Raw genomic sequence first — 19,526 nt, forward strand, 5'->3', positions numbered from 1 at the left:
GTAGGGAGGTAAGTGAAGTGAGTTCATTAGGTAGTAGGTTCCAGTTTTTTCCAGCAGTGTTTGAGAACAGAGAATCCCCTGCCAAGTTGCTGGCCTTGCTTATACTAACTAGAGGTTTGTTTGAAGAGCGTAAGTTATTAAGATTTTTGTAGGGGATAATGAGGTTAGAAAGTATAGGAGTGTTGTTAGGTTAATTTCGGATCTTATGGGCAATGGTAAGCTGGGAGAGTTGGAGTTGGTTTTGTAGTTCGAGCCAACCTAGCTGCTTTAGATTCTGACAGCGGTAAGTTCTAAAGGAGTTCCCAGTGGCAAATCTGGCAACATTATTATAGGAGTTAGCTAATTTGAGAAGATTATTTTTTTTCAGATTAGTATACCTGGGTGAGGTGTAAAGAAGAGTTGAGATTAGATGAGAGTGGCTGATTGTGGTTCTAGCTATAGGAGTCAGGAAGGATTTAATCCTGTATATTGAGCCCATTTTTCTGTTAATTGTTTTTATAGTGTTACTAATATGGCTATCAAAGGTAAGGTTATTATCTATTGTAATTCCTAAGAGTTTGGTGGTGGTGTCGGGGGATATGAGGGTGCCATTGTTAGATATTACTGAGAATTCTATAGGGGAGGACTTGCTGTTATGAATAAAGAGTAGGAGCTTAGTTTTTTGGGGATTCAAGAGGAGACAACATTTTAAGAACCATGTCTCCACTGTGTTAAATACTTTCTGAGTCAGGGATTGGAGTTCTGAAGAGGAATTGGCCGAGCATATGAGTGTAGAGTAGTCAGCATATTGAATACAGGTAGCTTGAGGAATATCTAAATAGAGGTCATTGAGAAAAAGTGTTTCCCGCCTTTACTGAACTAAAATAGTCCAGTCTTCAGGTATTGCTGATCTCTGGGCTGTGTCATAGTTCCTGTGTTGCCCATATCCTTATTTGTATAGGAGGAAGCTTCTTTGTTCACCAGTGAGAGTGGGGAGCTCTGAGCAGCCTATCTGTCCCTTGAGGAGTGGTTCCAGCCCAGTGACTTGTAGCTTATTGGCTGTTTTGGGCCATTTCCTATCTCTTTCTAACCCCCTGCTTTAAAGCCAGCTTTAGCCCGCTTTTGCACTTGTAATTTAAAGTTTGTCCTGTTTGTTGCCTTTACCTGTTGAGGCTACACACTCAAGTGTGTTAGCCTGTGTTACATATTTATTGCATTATTCTGATGTTTGTAGCAAAAAAGAAAAAAAAATTATCCTTGTTTCCTATCTTTCCTGAGGTAGAGTAGTCCAAATACAGGCTTTGCTGTGTTCCGGACTTTTGGAAAGTTCCTGTGTTGCCCATTTCCTTTCTCGGATAAAGGCAGGTTTCTTTGTTCACCAGTGGCAGTGGGGAGCTTGGGGCAGCATATCTATCCCTGAAGGAGTGTTCCCAGCACAAGAATCTGGTAGTCTATTGGCTGTTTTGGGCCAATTTCTACCTCTTTCAAGTCCCCCTGTATAAAACCTGCTTTGGCACGGTTTGTGCGCTTGTTACTACTCAGCCAAGCTCCTCGTGGTCCTGCAGAGTGCTGCCAGCAGCAGAGAGGCTAAAAGAGTGACTGCTAACCTGATAAGTGCTTTTTTCCTGCTACTACCTGGGTGACTGTCCGATCTAGCTAAGCTGCAAGTATTTCTGCTTCTTGAACTGTTTTAAACTGTTTAAGGTTGTTTTTGCACCTGCACTTTTAAGGTTTTCCCTGTTTGTTGCATTTACCTGTTGAGGCTACACACTCAAGTGTGCTAGCCTGTGTTACATATTTATTGCACTTTCCTGCTGTTTGTTGCAAAAAAGAAAAAAAAATGAACAAAACAAATCCTTGTTTCCCTTCTTTCCTGATCTAGAGTAGTCCAAATACAGGCTTTGCTGTATTCTGGACTTTTGGAAAGTTCCTGTATTGCCCATTTCCTTTCTTGGATAAGGGGAGGCTTCTTTGTTCACCAGTGGCAGTGGGGAGCTTGGAGCAGCCTATCTATCCCTGGAGGAGTGTTCCCAGCACAAGAATTTGGTAGTCTGTTGGTCGTTTTGGGCCAGTTTCTAGCTCTTTCAAGTCCCCCTGTATAAAACCCACTTTGGCACAGTGTTTACGCTTGTTACTACTCAGCCAAGCTCCTTGTGGTCCTGCAGAGTGGTGCTAGCAGCAGAGAGGCTAAAAGAGCAACTGCTAACCTGATAAAAGTGTTTATTTTCCTGCTACTACCTGGGCGACTGTCCGATCTAGCTAAACTGCAAGTATTTCTGCTTCTTGAACTGTTTTAAACTGTTTAAAGTTGTTTTTGCACCTGCACTTTTAAAGTTTGTCCTGTTTGTTTCTTTTACCTGTTGAGGCTATACACTCAAGTGTGCTAGCCTGTGTTACATATTTATTGCATTTTCCTGCTGTATGTTGCAAAAAAAAAAAAAATTATCCTTGTTTCCCATCTTTCCTGACCTAGAGTAGTCAAAATACTGGCTTTGCTGTATTCTGGACTTTTGGAAAGTTCCTGTGTTGCCCATTTCCTTTCTTGGATAAAGGGAGGCTTCTTTGTTCACCAGTGGCAGTGGGGAGCGTGGAGCAGCCTCTCTATCCCTGGAGGAGTGTTCCCAGCACAAGAATCTGGTAGACTATTGGCCATTTTGGGCCAATTTCTAGCTCTTTCAAGTCCCCCCGTACAAAACCCACTTTAGCGCGGCTTTGCGTGATTTTGCACATAGCGCAGCATCGGGCAGCGCCGCTAAATTGGGTTTAAACCATTCTCAGCTCCACAAAGTCTCCTCTTCACTTTTTCCCTTAGAACTGATTTAGTTCTCATAATAAACACCCTATTCCCACTCTAAAGCCTGGCACTTGCTCACTAAAGAAATGATATAAGTCAGCACTAAAAAATTAAAAGCACTACACCCTCACAAACTCCCCTCGAGTACTTTGTTCCCCATTGGCCCTTTTTTTCAATTATAAAGGAATTCCCAATACTATTCTAGCATGTCCAAAGGTCAGTTGTCAATCTCCTCTCTGGTCCAGCTGGTGAATCTGGGAATCTTGAGGCAATGTTACAACTGCCTCATGTACACAGACAACCCTCTCCTCCTCCCAACAAATTCCAACACATGTGAGAGATGCAACCATATAGCCAAACTGGAGGCTAAGCTCTCTCAACTCAGTACTGGCTTAACCAGTCAGGAGGAGAAGGAAACCACACTCACTACAATTCCAGTCTCACATAGACCTACCACGACAGCAAACCAAACACACAAAAACATACTCGGAGGCTCTAAATAAAATCTGCCTAAGCAGCAGAGACCTCCAAAGCAGACACCCAAGCAACCGCTACCCCAAAACAAAACACATGCAACACATAGCTCACAAAGCCAGTGTGCCGAGCAGTCACAACCCTTAAGGCTAAACAACACACCTGATACACTTGTAATAGGTGACTCTATCATCAGGCACACTGACGTCCCGCTCACCAGGCTGAACAAGGAGAAGGTCATGGTGAGCTGCCTGTCGGGTGCTAGGATCCGCCACATAACACAAGCACTCAGGTCACTCCAAGGCAAGTACAAATATGACTCAGTCATTGTCCATGCTGGTGTGAATGACCAGAGAAGTACCTCCCTGGGATACATGAAAAGAGACATAGAGGAGCTCTCTGAGCATGTAGCCCAGGCCGGTATGACCCTGACCTTGAGTAGCATCTTACCCTCACCAAGAATGATGCCACAATATGAAGACAAGATGATCAATTTCAACAATTGGCTTAAGTATTGGTGTTATTCAAAGGGGATCCAATGCCTGTCTGCCTGTGATGACATGCTCGACAAGCCACGATGCTTTGCTAGGGATGGCTTGCACCTGTCACCCCTGGGCTTTCGGATATTGGCAAAGGCTCTTGCCACCCCCATAGTGCCTTTTTTAGGCAAGGCTCAAAAGACAAACCCACCTCCATAGGTATCACAAGGGATAAGAAACTAAGAGTAATGCTACTCAACGCCAGAAGTCTAAACCTGAAGAGGCACACACTCGAAACTCTCCTCAGCATGGAGAACATCGATATCTGTGCAGTAACAGAAACCTGGTTCAGTAACAGAAACCTGGTTCAAGGCTCCCGAGAGTACCCCAGCACTACCAGGTTATACCTCATACCATGTTTTTCGGCCACAAAACTTGGACTGAACCACAAAAGGAGGGGGAGTATCAATATTCGTCAAAGATACCCACACCTCCAGGTTGGTGGCACAGCACGAAGCATCAGAGACTATCCATGTGCAACTAACAGTGGGTAAAACTGCCTTCCAGTTTATAGCCTGCTACAGACCACCCTCTAAAACCCAGGAACCTCACTCGGCCTGCCTGACAACACTGAAAAATATGAAGGGCTCTCCAAACACCATTATATTGGGCGACTTCAACTACCCTAACATAGACTGGGAGCATTACTCTAGCTCCAACACCCTAGCCCAAAGTTTCCTAGAATTTATAAACTCAAATGCTATGGAACAACTTGTTGCCACTCCCACAAGAGGGGAAAACATACTGGACCTGATCATCACCAACATGGGGACTCTATGGTCCAGACCAGAAGTGTATCCCTCACTGGTAAGATCAGACCATAAACTAATCTCACTAGATATTCACATCCCGACCCCAGCCCCTGCCCAGAAAACCACAGTGAAAAACTTCTCTAAAGCAAATTTCACACTCCTTAAAACTGAGGTGGAATCCTTCAAAGCCCCCGGGCCTGTGGAAAATACGGTCCAGACCACAGAATCCTTTATAAACGCATTCTATGAACACCTTCAGGAATGCATGGATCATGCAATCCCAAATAAAACCAAGACCCAATCCTCCAAAGTTGGGCATTCTGTCTGGTGGACCCCAGCCATAAACAAACTATACAATAGAAGGAGGAAGCTACTACATGATAGAGCAAAATCCCAAAAAGGGAAGGCATCTCTGATCAGTATTAGCAAAAAACTATGGGCACTCATAAAATCGTCTAAGGCCAGCTTCGAGAGAAAAATTGCACAGGACACTAAGGATAATCACAAGGCTTTCTTTAGTTATGTTAGGAACCTGGGTGGGAATTCCCAGATATGCTCAGAATTAGTCCAAAATGACAAAAAAATACACCAAACCCACAGACATTGCCAACATCCTAGCTGACAGGTACAGTGCAGACTTCTCCCCCCCTTCCCCACCAAAAGGGCAAATATCTATCCCAGCAGAGTGCTGTCCCCCTGACATCTCAGATACTCAGGTAAGAGCCGCCCTCTCCAAAGCAAAAAACACAGCATAAATGGGACCAGACGGTGTCCCGCACTGCTTCCTACATGAACTCCAAGAAGAACTACACCCAAACATAAAACTACTGTTCAATCTCAGCCTTACTACAGGATATGTACCCAAAGAGTGATGTACAACAACAGTGGTCCCTCTCCACAAAGGTGGTGCCTCAATGGATCCTGGAAACTATTGCCCCATAAGCTTGACTAGCTTGGTCTGCAAAACTATGGAAAGGATCATCATGGACCTCATAAATAAAGATATTGGGGACCTACAGACACTGGATCCTACCCAGTTCAGCTTTGTTAAGGGCAGATCCTGCCTCTTAAACCTGGTCGATTTTTTTGAAACAGTCACCAAGGCCATTGACAAAGGGAAGGTGGTCTACACAGCCTACCTGGACTTTGCAAAAGCCTTCGATACAATACCCCACTCGGGCATTATAGATAAGCTCACCAGCTTAAATATAAACCCATATGTCACTAGATGGGTTGCAAACTGGCTCAAGGACAGAACCCATATGGTTAGAATTGCTGGTGCCATGTCAGACTCCAAACCAGTTACAAGTGGCATCCCACAAGGCTCAGTCCTGGGACCTCTCTTGTTCGGTATATATTTCTTTGAGGTACAGGCTAACACGGAAGGACTGTGGCTGACCAAGTTCGCAGATGACTGCAAACTGGGTGCCATAATCAACTCTCCAGCTGACACAAGCATCCTACAAAATGGCCTCGTAGAAACAGACAACTGGTGCCAGAGCCATGGCCTCAAGCTAAATGCCAAAAAGTGTATAGTCATCCCCTTTGGCAAAAACAAAGTGCCCACAAATTACCACATAGATGGTAATCCATTAAGTACAGAAGAATTAATTAGGGACCTGGGGACCCAAGTTGATAGCAATCTCTCATTTGACAACCACGTGGCCAAAGTGGTTAGAAATACATTTTATATAGCCCACCTAATCATGAAGGGATTCACATCTAGATCAGGGGAGGTCATCGTGACTCTTTACTCAACCCTCATCAGGACCATAATTGAGTACAATGCCCCTTTTGGGATGTACCTTACCAGACACCTGCAGCAACTGGAAAGACCCCAAAAGTACCTCACCAAGAGGATCAAAGGGCTCAAACAGATGCCATATGCTGCCCGGTTAAAGAAACTCCAGCTCTACTCAGTGGCATACAGCCTGCTCAGAGGCGATCTGTGCCTGATGTATAAAGCCATGTCCAACCTGGAATTAATGGACATGCTGCACCTCAGAAAATCCAAATCCCATCGAGCTACATGCTCGAGAGACTTGAATCTCAGCACTGAAATAAATAGGACATGCTGGAGGGACAGATTCATAACCCAGAGGCTCCCTTCACTCTGGAATAAAATCCCAGTCCAGGTTAGGCAGAGTCCCTCATTGACTCTCTTCAAGAGGAATCTTGATGAGTGGATGGGAGATAGTAGGTTTACCCCGGGTATCACTTCTGTGTCACTGTTAGACAGAGGCACAGTATACTAACCTCGAAAAAGGGCATAGCAAAATTAATTTAAAATGGGTGGCGAAAGCCAAACACACTCTGGCTAGGCTCATAAATGCCCTAGGGCAGATAGCCTAGTATGAACCTATGAACCTATGAACCTATAAAAGAAGAGGACCTAGAATGGAGCCCAGAAGGACTCCAAGGGTGACTGGCACGTGTGATTATACGTTGTGCTCCCAGAGCACTGCCTGCTGCCTATTGCTGAGGTAGGAATTGAACCATTGTATAGTCTGAGTGTCAAGAGAAAGGGATTTGAAAATACTTATTAGCAGAGGGTGGTTTACCTTGTCAAAAGCTTTTGAGAGATCAATGAAGAGTGCCAAGAGAGGATGTTTTTATTAAAGTTTCTATTAATGGAATCGGTGAAGGATAGAAAGGCAGTGGTGGTACTGTGAAATGGTCTGAAGCCATGTTGGCTATTAGCTAGTATGTTGTGTTGAATTAAATGGTCTAGAAGCTGACGATGAATACATTTTTCCATAATTTTTGCTAAGGGTGATAAAAGGGCTATGGGCCAATAGTTAGAATATTAATTTCAGTTACCACCTTTGTGTAGGGGAATAATGTGAGAGATTTTCCAAATGGCTGGGATAGTTCCCTCAATAACAGTTCTGTTTATAAGGATGGATATAGGATAGGCTACAGCTTTTGAAGCTTTTTGTAGATATTCAGAAGGTGTCTGGTCAGCAGACAGAGTACAAGGCTTAAGTTTTTGGATAAGTTTATAGATGAAGGTAGTAGAAATGGGTTGTAGTTGGAAAGTAGGGAGAGAGCTAGGAATGGGGGTAGAAAGGCTTGAGCTATATGGGGATAACTGAGTGGCTAGAGATTGTATGGCCTATGTAAAGAAGGTATTGAAGGCATTGGCAGTTTGATGGGGAGTGTTAAGACTGGCCCTTAGTGGGGTTGGAGAACTAGAGTGACCTGGTTGAAGGAGTTTATTGATAAGAACTTTTCTGGATTATTTTGGTGGGTTTACTGTAAATTACAGTAGAAGTTCTTTTTGTCTACAAGTATGGCTTTTTCTGTTATATTTCTTAATTGCCTAAAAGTTTGCTGCTCTGAGATGATTTTGGTAGCTCGCCACCTAGTTCAAGATTTGTTTCTGAGTAGGATTTTTTGTCTGGTTTCTTTTGAGAGCCAAGGGGCTGGTTTTGACTTGATTCTAATTCAGCGTTTAGAAGCATGCTGGTCAAGGATGGTTAACAATTTAGCATTAAAGCAGTTAACAGCCTCTTCAGGTGGGAGCATTTTTAGAGGGTTCCATCACAAACACTCAGTTCGCTTTGGAATAGCACAGGGTTAAAGTGTTTGGTGGTCCGTGAGATCTTATATAAGGGGGGGGGGGTTAGAAATGTCATTTTTTTGCCTGATAATGTAGGTCAATGAGTGATCGCTTACATCATTAGGTAAGGTTCCTACCTTATAAGTTTGGTGATGTTTATTAATAAGAATCCAATCTAAGGTGCTCTCATTTTTGTTTGGTTTATTAATTCTGGTTGTGGAGTTGATGGTTTGAGAGAAATCATAAAGGTTAATATGGGAAGTAGGATTTACAGTATTGACACACTTCCAGTCAATATTAAAGTCCCCTAGTATTATTGTTTCTTGTAGGTAAGTTGTTGACACCCAGCCTAGGATTTCCTCTATTATATTGGTGTTATTACCAGGAGATAGGTAGATACAGATAATGTATAAGGATTTACTAGGGTTGAGTTGAAGTCTGGAAAATAAAGACTTCTGCATTATTATCCAGAGGTGGGTTATAAGGTGAAGAGGTGATTTGTAGCCCATCTTTAAATATAATTGCTACTCCCCCACCCTTGCAATTTATACAGTCTTGTCTCAATATATTATATCCTGGAGGGATGAATTCATCATCTTTAGTTGCAGGTTTTAACCATGTTTCTGTCAGACATAGGATGTCAAAGGAATGAACATCTAGGAGAGCATGGAGATGGACAACTTTGTTGTTTAAGCTGCGGATGTTAAGATGTGCTAAAAGGAGTGAATTGGGAAGTCTAGTAAGGATGAGTGGGATAGAGGGATTGGGGCTATGAGATTCAATAGTTGAGACATTTCTTGGGCCAGGGTTAGGATGGATGTCACCATCTTTTAAGGAGAGGTTTTTTAGTCTTAGTGTGGGATTATGTATATTACTAATTGGACATTTAACTTTCCTTACTGTAAGATTATTATATTTAATGTGTGTGAATCTGTGGTATTTGGCTATCAGGTAGCTAGGTGTGGCTGTGGTATTTATATGATTGTGGGAGAGAGAGTAAGAGTCTGTGTGGTTGTTTGTTTAGGGGAGTAGTGAAAATGAGAATGAGTCAGGTGTTCAAAGGAGGAAAGGAGGTAGGCTGAGGTTAGAACAGGTATGAGTGTGGTAATGAGAAGTAGATTGGTTAGGGTAGTGTAAGTTGCTGTTGGCATGATCTTAGGTATGGATAAAAAGTAATTTAAAAGAGGTAAGATTAGAATAGGACAAGTAGAGAGGTAAAGGATTTGTTCAGTTTGTCTAAGTGGAAGGAATTTGTGAATGGCTAGGTATGAGGAGGGGTGTGGTTCCAATTATTTACAGTGAGGGGATGTCTGATTGGTAGGATGGGGAAGAGGGTGTGGTAAGGAAGTATAAGTCTAGGGCCACTAGGGGTGGGTGGGAATTGGGGGTAGGGTAGGGGAGCGGCGTGAGCCCTCAGGGCGAACGGAGTGGGTAGAGACAAGAGAAGGAGGAATGTTACGAAGAATAATCAGTGAAAAAGCTTAGAATATAAGGTAAAGTAATGTTAGAGGTGAGTAGAGAGTTTGTGGCTAAGTGGGAGGAGGATAGAAGAGGGTTTGTTAGGTGAAACAGAGACGTTAAAAAGATGAAGTGAAGTGCACTAGATTAGTTAAAAGATGAAGTGAAGAATTCTTAACAAAGAAACTTGTCCAAGGGATTGGAAAAGACTAGGTTAAGAGGTGGGAGGCAAACTGAGTGGGAGGTATAGCTGGGTAAGGATACCACCTAGTGGAAAAGCTCTGAAGTACAGTAGAAGATTCTAAGAGGGAGAGGACAGGCCAGGGATTAGAATCTAAGAGGCTAGAAGTAAGGTACTATGCTAGTATGGAGGAAGGGTACTCATTCTATAAGGGAATGGCTGCAAGCTATCCTTGCTTAAAAGCGACCTATTAGCCACCACAAATTAGTTGCAACAATTCTAAAATAAACTGTTAGGTTGGGATACAAACATACTGTTTTGCTTCCTTTTTAAAGCATTTGGGGAGCAGGATGGTAGATGCTATGGTGAAACATCAGATTGGAGTGGGTTCTTAGCCTTCTGGTCAGAGGAGTCCGTTTACAAGGACAGGATATGGAGCTTAGTGAGCTGGGTACGTCTTGTAATAGAAAGTGTGGAAAAACAGATACAGTGGATAAGAAATTGACTTTAGTTCAATAAATATACAACGTATGCTAAGCAAATATAGGAACATATAAAAATGACATAGAGATATAGGATGTGTGATGCTACATTGAATATTTCTCAATAAGTAGACAATAATAGCTAAGACAAACTTTTCCTAACAGCAATAAAACAGAGTAAAGTCAAATAACACAGATGATTAGCAGCAGTGCATTCTGATTATTGCTGATTACGTCATTTAGTCAAATAAAGTCATAGACTAATGATAAACAATTTAACACCAATATAAGAATGGGCTACACACTTCCGCACCCATAAACGCTAGCAGTAAAAGCATTCACGGGGAATAGGCTGATGCTCTGCTTCTGGAATAAATTAAGTAAACAAATATCATGAAAGCAATCAAAGTTCAGAGACCTGAGTTAAAGGCAGACACAAAAGTAAAGCATAAGTGTTTAGGCTGAAACTCTACTTCTAAAATTAATAATTGGTCAGAGGTTTATCCTATATTATATAAAAACACAAAGATGTAAGAAGGCTAAAAACTTTGTCCTTAGTTTAATGCACACTACTGATAAGTATAAGCAAAGTTAATTAGATAGTGTTAGCTAGCTATGCGACAGAACTACACTATCTATAGTCAGTGCTAGGACCTGAGCAGGAACCACTAATACCTTTATGAAACCGGTGCAATTGAAATTAAAGCTCTAACACCTATGTTATGTTGTGAGCCAGGTCCCTGTAAATTTACTCATTTATTCACCTTTATTTCTGTTTACTTTCTAAGTAACCCATTATGTATCAAGCTTAGATATTCATTTTTATTTATTTGTTTCAGTTTGCTTTCCAGGGTAGAGTAGTGATCTCCATAGACCTTTTTCACACTCAGGCTGGGAGCAGTGTCTAGTTAAGTGACTTGCTCAGAGTCACACAGTTAGGCAATGGAAGTTGAGGGAATCAATCCTTGTACCTCTGGAACACAGAAAGTAGCTTGTTAACAGCTTCTTAATCTTTTAAGCCAACTGATAGACAAAATTGTTTTGTCATTCCAAAAATGTACTTAAAAGGGGATTCATTGACAGCTGATGTAACTCATTTCATTAAAATGAGCATCAAAGGTATGAACACCATAACATCTGGTGTTCATTTTGGGGACTTCACCCTCAACCTCTGCAAATACTCTATAACCTCTCAAACATATGCTAAACTATCTCCTAGGTCACACTACAGTAAGGAAAAGAAGCTGAATGTTGACAAGGTGTGAGTCTTAATTGGTTCAACTTAAAATGGGCTGAATGATGCACCTTAAAGATGTCAGTATAAGTCAGTATAAATACCTTTAAAATGAAACTTTTACAATCAATGAGGAATGATATTCTCCCTTTTTTATATAGGTGGAAACTGAAGTACATGTTTTGTTAGTAAAAGTGATAAAAAGGTTCTTTCAATAAGGTAAGGGATCACACACTATTTCAAAAATGCTAGAAATTTGGATTTACAACCCTAAATTGAGAGAAGATGGAGATATATTGAAATGAATAATGCATTTCAAGTTGAAAATTTGATTAAATACGGTTGATTATATGAGAAGAGGGAAAATTATCAAGCAAAGTGTTAGGATGAGCCCCCAAAAGATTTGGAAAAGTAATGATTAAGAGATCATCAGAAGCAGTATCAACATCATTATCTTCTTCTTCTTTTCTGTTTTATATGGGGTTGAGGTGCTGCTTCCACTCTTACAATTCAGTGTCACTATCTTACCTTCACTGATTGTCATCACCATCTGTCACAGTTCTTCTGTCATACAGTCCACGCATCTGTTGGTTGAATGTCCTTATCTCCTCTTGCCGTCTTCCTGTCTTTTCCAACTCTGATCTAACAAATGACCTGCTGCATTCCTGTGCATGTAACTGATCCACTGAAACATGCTCTCATTCTTCTTCTGTGATTGGGTTACTTTGTTCCTGCACATGTGACTAATCCACTAAAACATGTTCGCATTGGCTTATTCTGTGATTGGGTTACTTTGTTCCTGCGTATGTGACTGAACCACTGAAACATGCTCTCATTCTTCTTCTGTGATTGGGTTACTTTGTTCCTGCACATGTGACTAATCCACTAAAACATGTTCGCATTGACTTATTTTGTGATTGGGTTACATTGTTCCTGCGCATGTGACTGATCCACTGAAACATGCTCTCATTCTTCTTCTGTGATTGGGTTACTTTGTTCCTGCACATGTGACTAATCCACTAAAACATGTTCGCATTGACTTATTCAGTGATTGGGTTACTTTGTTCCTGCGCATGTGACTGAACCACTGAAACATGCTCTCATTCTTCTTATGTGATTGGGTTACTTTGTTCCTGCACATGTGACTGATCCACTGAAACATGTTCGCATTCACTTATTCTGTGATTGGGTTACTTTGTTCCTGTACATGTGACTGATCCACTGAAACATGTTCTCTTTGACTTCTTCTGTGATTGGGTTACTTTGTTCCTGTGCATGTGACTGATCCATAGGTTCATAGGTTCATACTAGGCTATCTGCCCTGGGGCAATTATAAGCCTAGCCCGATTCTGTATGGCTAACGCCACCCCTTGATTTGAGTATACTGTGCCCTTTTTAAGGTTTAGTTTACTGTGCCTCTGTCTAATAGTGACACGGGAGTAATCCCTGGGACAAACCTACGATCCCCCATCCACTTATCGAGATTCTTCTTGAAGAGATTCAGTGAGGTGCTCTGCCTCACAGGAACTGGAATTCTATTCCAGAGTGAAGGGAGCCTCTGGGTTATGAACCTGTCCCTCCAGCAAGTTCTATTTATTTCTGTGCTGAGGTTCAAGTCCCTCGAGCGTGTGGCTCTAAGGGATTTAGATTTACTGAGGTGGAGCATGTCCATTAATTCTGGATTTGACATAGCTTTGTATGTCAGGCATAGATCGCCTCGAAGTAGGCGGTATGCAACTGAGTAGAGCTGGAGTTTTTTAACCGAGCAGCATATGGCATCTGTTTGACACCCTTGATCCTCTTGGTGAGATACTTTTGGGGTCTTTCTAATTGCTGCAGGTGTCGGGTAAGGTACATCCCATTGTATTCTATGATGGGCCTGATGAGGGATGAATAAAGGGTTACGATTACCTCTCTTGATCTAGATGTGAAACCCTTCGTGATGAGGTGGGCTATGTAGAAGGTCTTTCTAACCACTTTGGCAATGTGGTTTTCAAAGGAGAGATTGCTATCAACTTGGGTCCCCAGGTCCCTAATAACTTTCTCTGTACTTAATGGGTTTCCGCCTATGTGGTAATTTGTGGGCACATTGTTTTTGCCAAAGGGTATGACTATACATTTTTTGGCATTTAGCTTTAAACCATGGCACTGGCACCAGTTATCTGTCTCTGTGAGACCTTTTTGAAGGATGTTTGTGTCAGCTGGAGAGTTGATTATGGCACCCAGTTTGCAGTCGTCTGCGAACTTGGTGAGCCATAGTCCTCCCACGTTTGCCTGTACCTCGGAAAAGTATATACCGAACAAGAGTGGTCCCAGGACAGAACCCTGTGGGATGCCACTTGTGACCGGTTTCGAGTCTGACATGGCTCCAGCAACTCTCACTCTGTGGGTTCTGTCTTTGAGCCAGTTTGCGATCCATCTTGTGACATAGGGGTTTATATTTAGGCTGGATAGCTTATCTATGATGCCCGAGTGGGGTATTGTGTCAAATGCCTTTGCAAGGTCCAGATAGGCTGTGTGGACTACCTTCCCTTCATCTATGGCTTTGGTTACTGTTTCAAAGACGTCAACCAGGTTCAAAAGGCAGGATCTGCCCTTGACAAAGCCGAACTGGGTAGGATCTAGTGTCTGTAGGTCCCCGATGTCTTTGTTTATGAGCTCTATGATGATCCTCTCCATAGCCTTGCAGACTAAGCTAGTCAGGCTTATGGGGCGATAGTTTCCAGGGTCCGTAGAGGCTCCACCTTTGTGGAGTGGGACGACTGTTGCTGTACGCCATTCTGTGGGCACATATCCTGTAGTGAGGCTGAGATTGTATAGCTGTTTTATTTGAGGGATTAGTTCCTCTTGTAGTTCATGTAGGATGCAACCTGGGACGCCATCTGGTCCCATGGAAGCAGTGTTTTTTGCTTTGGAGAGGGCAGCCTTCACCTGAGCATCTGAGATGTTTGGGAGGCAGCCTTCTGCTGGGGTAGATACTTGCTCTTTTTGGGGGGGGGGGTGTTTGAACTGAACCTGTCTGCCAAGATATTGGCGATGTCTGTGGGCTCAGTGTATTTTTTGTCGTTTAGAATCAACTCAGAACAAGTCTGGGAGTTGCATCCCAGGTTTCTAACATAACTGAAAAAAGCCTTATGATTGTCTTTGGTGTCCTGTGCAATTTTTCTCTCGAAGCTGGCCTTGGAGGATTTTATGAGGGATCGTAATTTTTTGCTAGTATTGATCAGAGATGCCTTCCCTATTAGGGATTTTGCTCTATCATGTAGTAGCTTCCTCCTTCTGTTGTACAGTTTATTTATGGCAGGGGTCCACCAGACTGGATGCCTGCCTTTGGATGATTGGGTCTTGGTTTTGTTTGGGATAGCATGATCCATGCATTCCTGGAGATGTCCATAGAATGCATTTATATAGGATTCTGCAGTTTGGGCTGTAGTTTCCACTGGCCCTGGGGCCTTGAAGGATTCCACTTCAGTTTTGAGAAGTGAGAAGTTCGCTTTTGAGAAGTTTTTCACTGTGGTTTTCTGGGCTGGGGTGGGGTCGGATGTGGACATCCAGTGAAATTAATTTATGGTCTGATCTTACCAATGAGGGATATACTTCTGGTGTGGAGCATAGAGTCCCCATGTTGGTAATGATCAGGTCTAGTATGTTGTCCCCTTTTGTGGGAGTGGTGACTAGTTGTTCCATAGCATTTGAGTTTATAATTTCCAGGAATCTTTGGGCTAAGGTGCTGGGGCTTGAGTAGTGCTTCCAGTCAATGTTTGGGTAGTTGAATTTGCCCAATATAATGGTGTTCAGAGAGATCTTCATGTTCTCCAATGTTTTCAGGAAAGCCAAATGGGATTCCTGACTTTGGGAGGGTGGTCTGTAGGATGCTATAAACTGAAAAGCAGTCTTGCCCACTGTTAGTTGCACATGGATGGTCTCCGATACTTTGTGCAATGCCACTAACCTGGAGGTGTGGATATCCTTGATAAATATGGAAACTCCCCCTCCTTTTGTGGTTCGGTCTGGGTTTTGGGGCCAAAAAGCATGATATGAGGTATAGCCTGGTAGTGCTGGGGTGCTCTCTGGAGCCTTGAACCAGGTTTCTGTCACTGCACAGATATCGATGTTCTCCATACTGAGGAGAGCTTTGAGTGCGTGCATCTTGAGGTTAAGACTTCTGGCGTTTAGCAGCATTACCCTTAGTTTCTTGTTCCTTGTGCTGTCTATGGAGGTGGGTTTGACTTTTGAGCCTTGCCTAAAAAAGGCATTATGGGGGTGGCAAGAGCCTTTGCCAATATCCGAAAGCCCAGTGGTGACAGGTGCAAGCCATCCCTAGTGAAGCAACGTGGCTTGTTGAGCATGTCATCCCAGGCTGATAGACACTGGATCCCCTTTGAATGACACCAAAATTTTAGCCAATTGTTAAAATCGATCATTTTGTCTTTGTACTGTGGCATAATTCTAGGTGAGGGTAAGATGCTGCTCAAGGTCAGGGTCATACCAGCCTGGGCTACATGATCAGAGAGCTCCTCTATGTCTCTTTTCATGTAGTCCAGGGAGGTACGTCTCAGGTCATTCACACCAGCATGTACAATGACTGAGTCATATTTGTATTTGCTTTGGAGTGACCTGAGTGCTTGCGTTATGTGTCGGATCCTAGCACCCGACAGGCAGCTCACTGTGACCTTCTCTTTATTCAGCCTGGTGAGTGGGACGTCAGTGTGATGGACAATAGAGTCACCTATAACAAGAGTATCAGGTGTGTTATTCAGCCTTAAGGGCTGTGGCTGCTTGGCACACTGACTTTGTGGGTTATGTGTTGTGCGTGTTTTGTTTTGAGGTAGCGTTTGCTTGGATGTCTGCTTTGGAGGTCTCTGTTGCTTAGGTAGATTTTTATTTAGAGCCTCCAAGTATGTTTTTGTGTATTTATGTGTTTGGTTCGCTGATGTGGTGGGACTATGTGATACTGGAATTGTGTTGTGTGAGGTTACCTTCTCCTCCTGACTGGTTTCACCAGTTTTGAGATGAGAGAGCTCAGCCTCCATTTTGGCTAAATAGTTGCATCTCTCACATATATTTTAACCTGTTTGGAGGAGGAGAGGGTTGTCCGTGTACATGAGACAGTTGTAACATTGCCTCAAAATTCCTAGATTCACCAGCTGGACTGGAGAGGAAACCATTGACTGACCTTTGGACATGCTAGAGTAATATAGGGAAATGAATTAAAATGGACCAATAGGGAACAAGGTAATCGTAGAGAGTATAAGAGTAAGTAGTGCTTATGGTTTAATAGTGCTAACTTGTAGGATTACGTAATTGGACCAGTGAAGGGCCTTAGAATGAGAATATGGTGTTTAAATTGAGAGATAGAGCAGTTCTAATGGAAAAAGTGAAGAGCAGACTTTGTGGAGCCAGAAATAGTTTAAACCCAATTAGGCGGCGCTGCCCGCTGTTGTGCCATGCTCAAAAACATGCAAAACCGCGCAAAAGAGGGTTTTAAGAGAGGAAGATGAAGGAGTTTTGGAACTGACCCAAAATGGCCAATAAAACTACAGTTTCAAGTCAGTAACCACTCCCACAGGGGCAGGCAGGCTGCTCAATGTTTTTCACTGCCACTGATCAACAGAGAGACTTTCCTTTAGCCCAAGCAAAAAATGGCCTCACAGAAACTTACAAACAGTTCAAGAACAGCAAGCCTGTAACTGAACTTTTTTAAATCTCAGAAAAGTGGGAAAAAAGCATGATTTTTTTTTGTTTTTTTTGTTTTTTCAGAGATAGCAAAGGTTAACAAGTATCAATAAGTTATAACAGTGCAATAAATGACCCCACACAAGAGTGCTAGGCCAAAGACAGATAAAATGCAAGTTTTGAGAAAAAAACGATTTTAAAAATCCACTGAAATATGTTCTCATTGACTTCTTCTGTGATTGGTTACTTTGTTCCTGTGCATGTGACTGATCCACTGAAACATGTTGTAATTGACTTCTTCTGTGATTGGGTTACTTTGTTCCAGCGCATGTGACTGAACCACGAAAACATGTTCTCATTGACTTCTTCTGTGACTGGGTTACTTTGTTCTTGCGCATGTGACTGAACCACGACAACATGTTCTCATTGACTTCTTCTGTGACTGGGTTACTTTGTTCCTGTGCATGTGACTGAACCATGGAAACATGCTCTCATTGACTTCTTCTGTGATTGGGTTACTTTGGCTTCAGCTCTGATGTTTTAATTTCTTTGTCTGCCCCATTGAATGTATCGGAACACCCACCTCATGTATTTCATCTCCATTATATTAAACATTGCTAAAATTGCTCATATAGAACTCTTCACTGTACTGCTTTGAGACAGCTCCACTGGCTTGAACTGCCCAACCTCCTAACCTACAATGAGCCAGCTCTGCCTCTGTCATTCTATTGCCTCCCCAATAAGTGTCCTGCACTCAAAAACCTAGTACAACCTCACTCAGCCAAAAGGCCTCTTAGATCATCAAGCAAACTACTACTAGAAGTCACCAACAGCTACAATAGCTTTAGAGACACACTATATAGTAGTTCAGTGGCTAAAAAATGGAACTCTTTCCCCACTAGCATACAAAACACATTGTCCAAATCCTCCTTTAAAAATCACATTAAGCAACAGCTCAAGCAAAATTGGCAGTGCCATGACTGCTCCCCAGGCTAGTGAAAGCAAATAAGGTGCACATACTAAACCTAGAGTACTTGATAACAGTTTTCTCTCTTACAAACACTGGCCAATGTACAATGTATGTATTCTACCTATTTTCCAAATTTCAACTGTGCACCACAAATCTATTAATTACCTTTATTTTTAAATTAATATTTTCTTGTTTGTAGCGTTGTCGCCTCACAGTTAGACGATGCATGTTCGATTCTCAGTTAGAGCGTCTTCTGTGTGTCGACATGCGTGAATGGGTGTTCCCTCATTGAAGGTTGTGCGTTAGGCCCGGCAAGCCAGCATGTAAAAATCTACTGCCAATCATTAGCAGACTGGAGTTCCACTGTGGCGACCCCTAAAAGCCGAAAGACAGTTTATTTTCTTGTTTGTTCTCTCCACTGTAACTGTTAATGTGCTGCATACCACTGTAAAAAAAAATGTCTATTGCAATTTGTTTGTATACTGATCATATCTAAATGTCTAAATACATTTGTAATTTTTCTATGTGGAGCTTTTCTCCCCGGGCCTCTGCTGAAAAATGGCCTTTTCAGCTCAGTCAGACACTCCCGGTTAACAAATGTAAAATAAAATAAAAATAAATAAATAATCCTCAGTTGCTCTTCCTTCAGTGCAATGATTTCTCTGCCATGCAGAATCACTGGTCACATTAATTCTACCATGTTTTCAGGAATTTAAATCATTGCAGGGACCTTGCCATATGCTTTCTCCATGTCTGGGAATGCAGATTGAGTATTTCTTCATGTCCAACCTCTCCTACGTCATGTCTCACTGCAAACATCAGGTCAGTTGTACCACATTCTGATCTGATTCTGAACTGCTCAGCTCTCAACTTACTTTCTGCACTGCATATTTGTTGTCAGTCATCCTGTCCAGCAAGCGAAGATTGGGAGAAAGTATTTTCATGTACTTATGGGTAGGATTAGATTAGGAAGAGATGGTGTTTTGGGGACATAGCCAGACATTAAGAAATGACTTATAGAAAAAATACATAAGAAGAATAAGTCATGTTAGTAAACTTTTTCACCATTAGAAATAGTCCTTATCTTCTTATTAGTTTTCCTCAGGTATCCTTTATGTTTATTCTAGCGTGCCTCACAAAAGAAGGCTCTAACTTAAAGTTCCAGTTACTCATCCGCAGACATTGTCCTAACAGTGCCCAAAGTGCATCTAATGCCTCCTTGCATTTTATCAGAATCAGTGCTTTAGGAGCATGAGATAGCTACAAAATAAACTGTAAAATGTATTTCTTAACTTTAAGAGACAAAGAGATAAGTTTAAAAATCTGGTAACCTAGTGGTGCAAGTGCATTCATCAAGTCCCTGACTGGTTTAGCTAACAATGACCAGATACTGTGAACATATGCACAAGCCCAGTACATATGAAA

This window comes from Protopterus annectens, chromosome 6.part0 (genome assembly GCF_019279795.1).
Source record: "Protopterus annectens isolate FY-2018-M chromosome 6.part0, PAN1.0, whole genome shotgun sequence".
In the NCBI taxonomy this organism is placed as follows: domain Eukaryota; kingdom Metazoa; phylum Chordata; order Ceratodontiformes; family Protopteridae; genus Protopterus; species Protopterus annectens.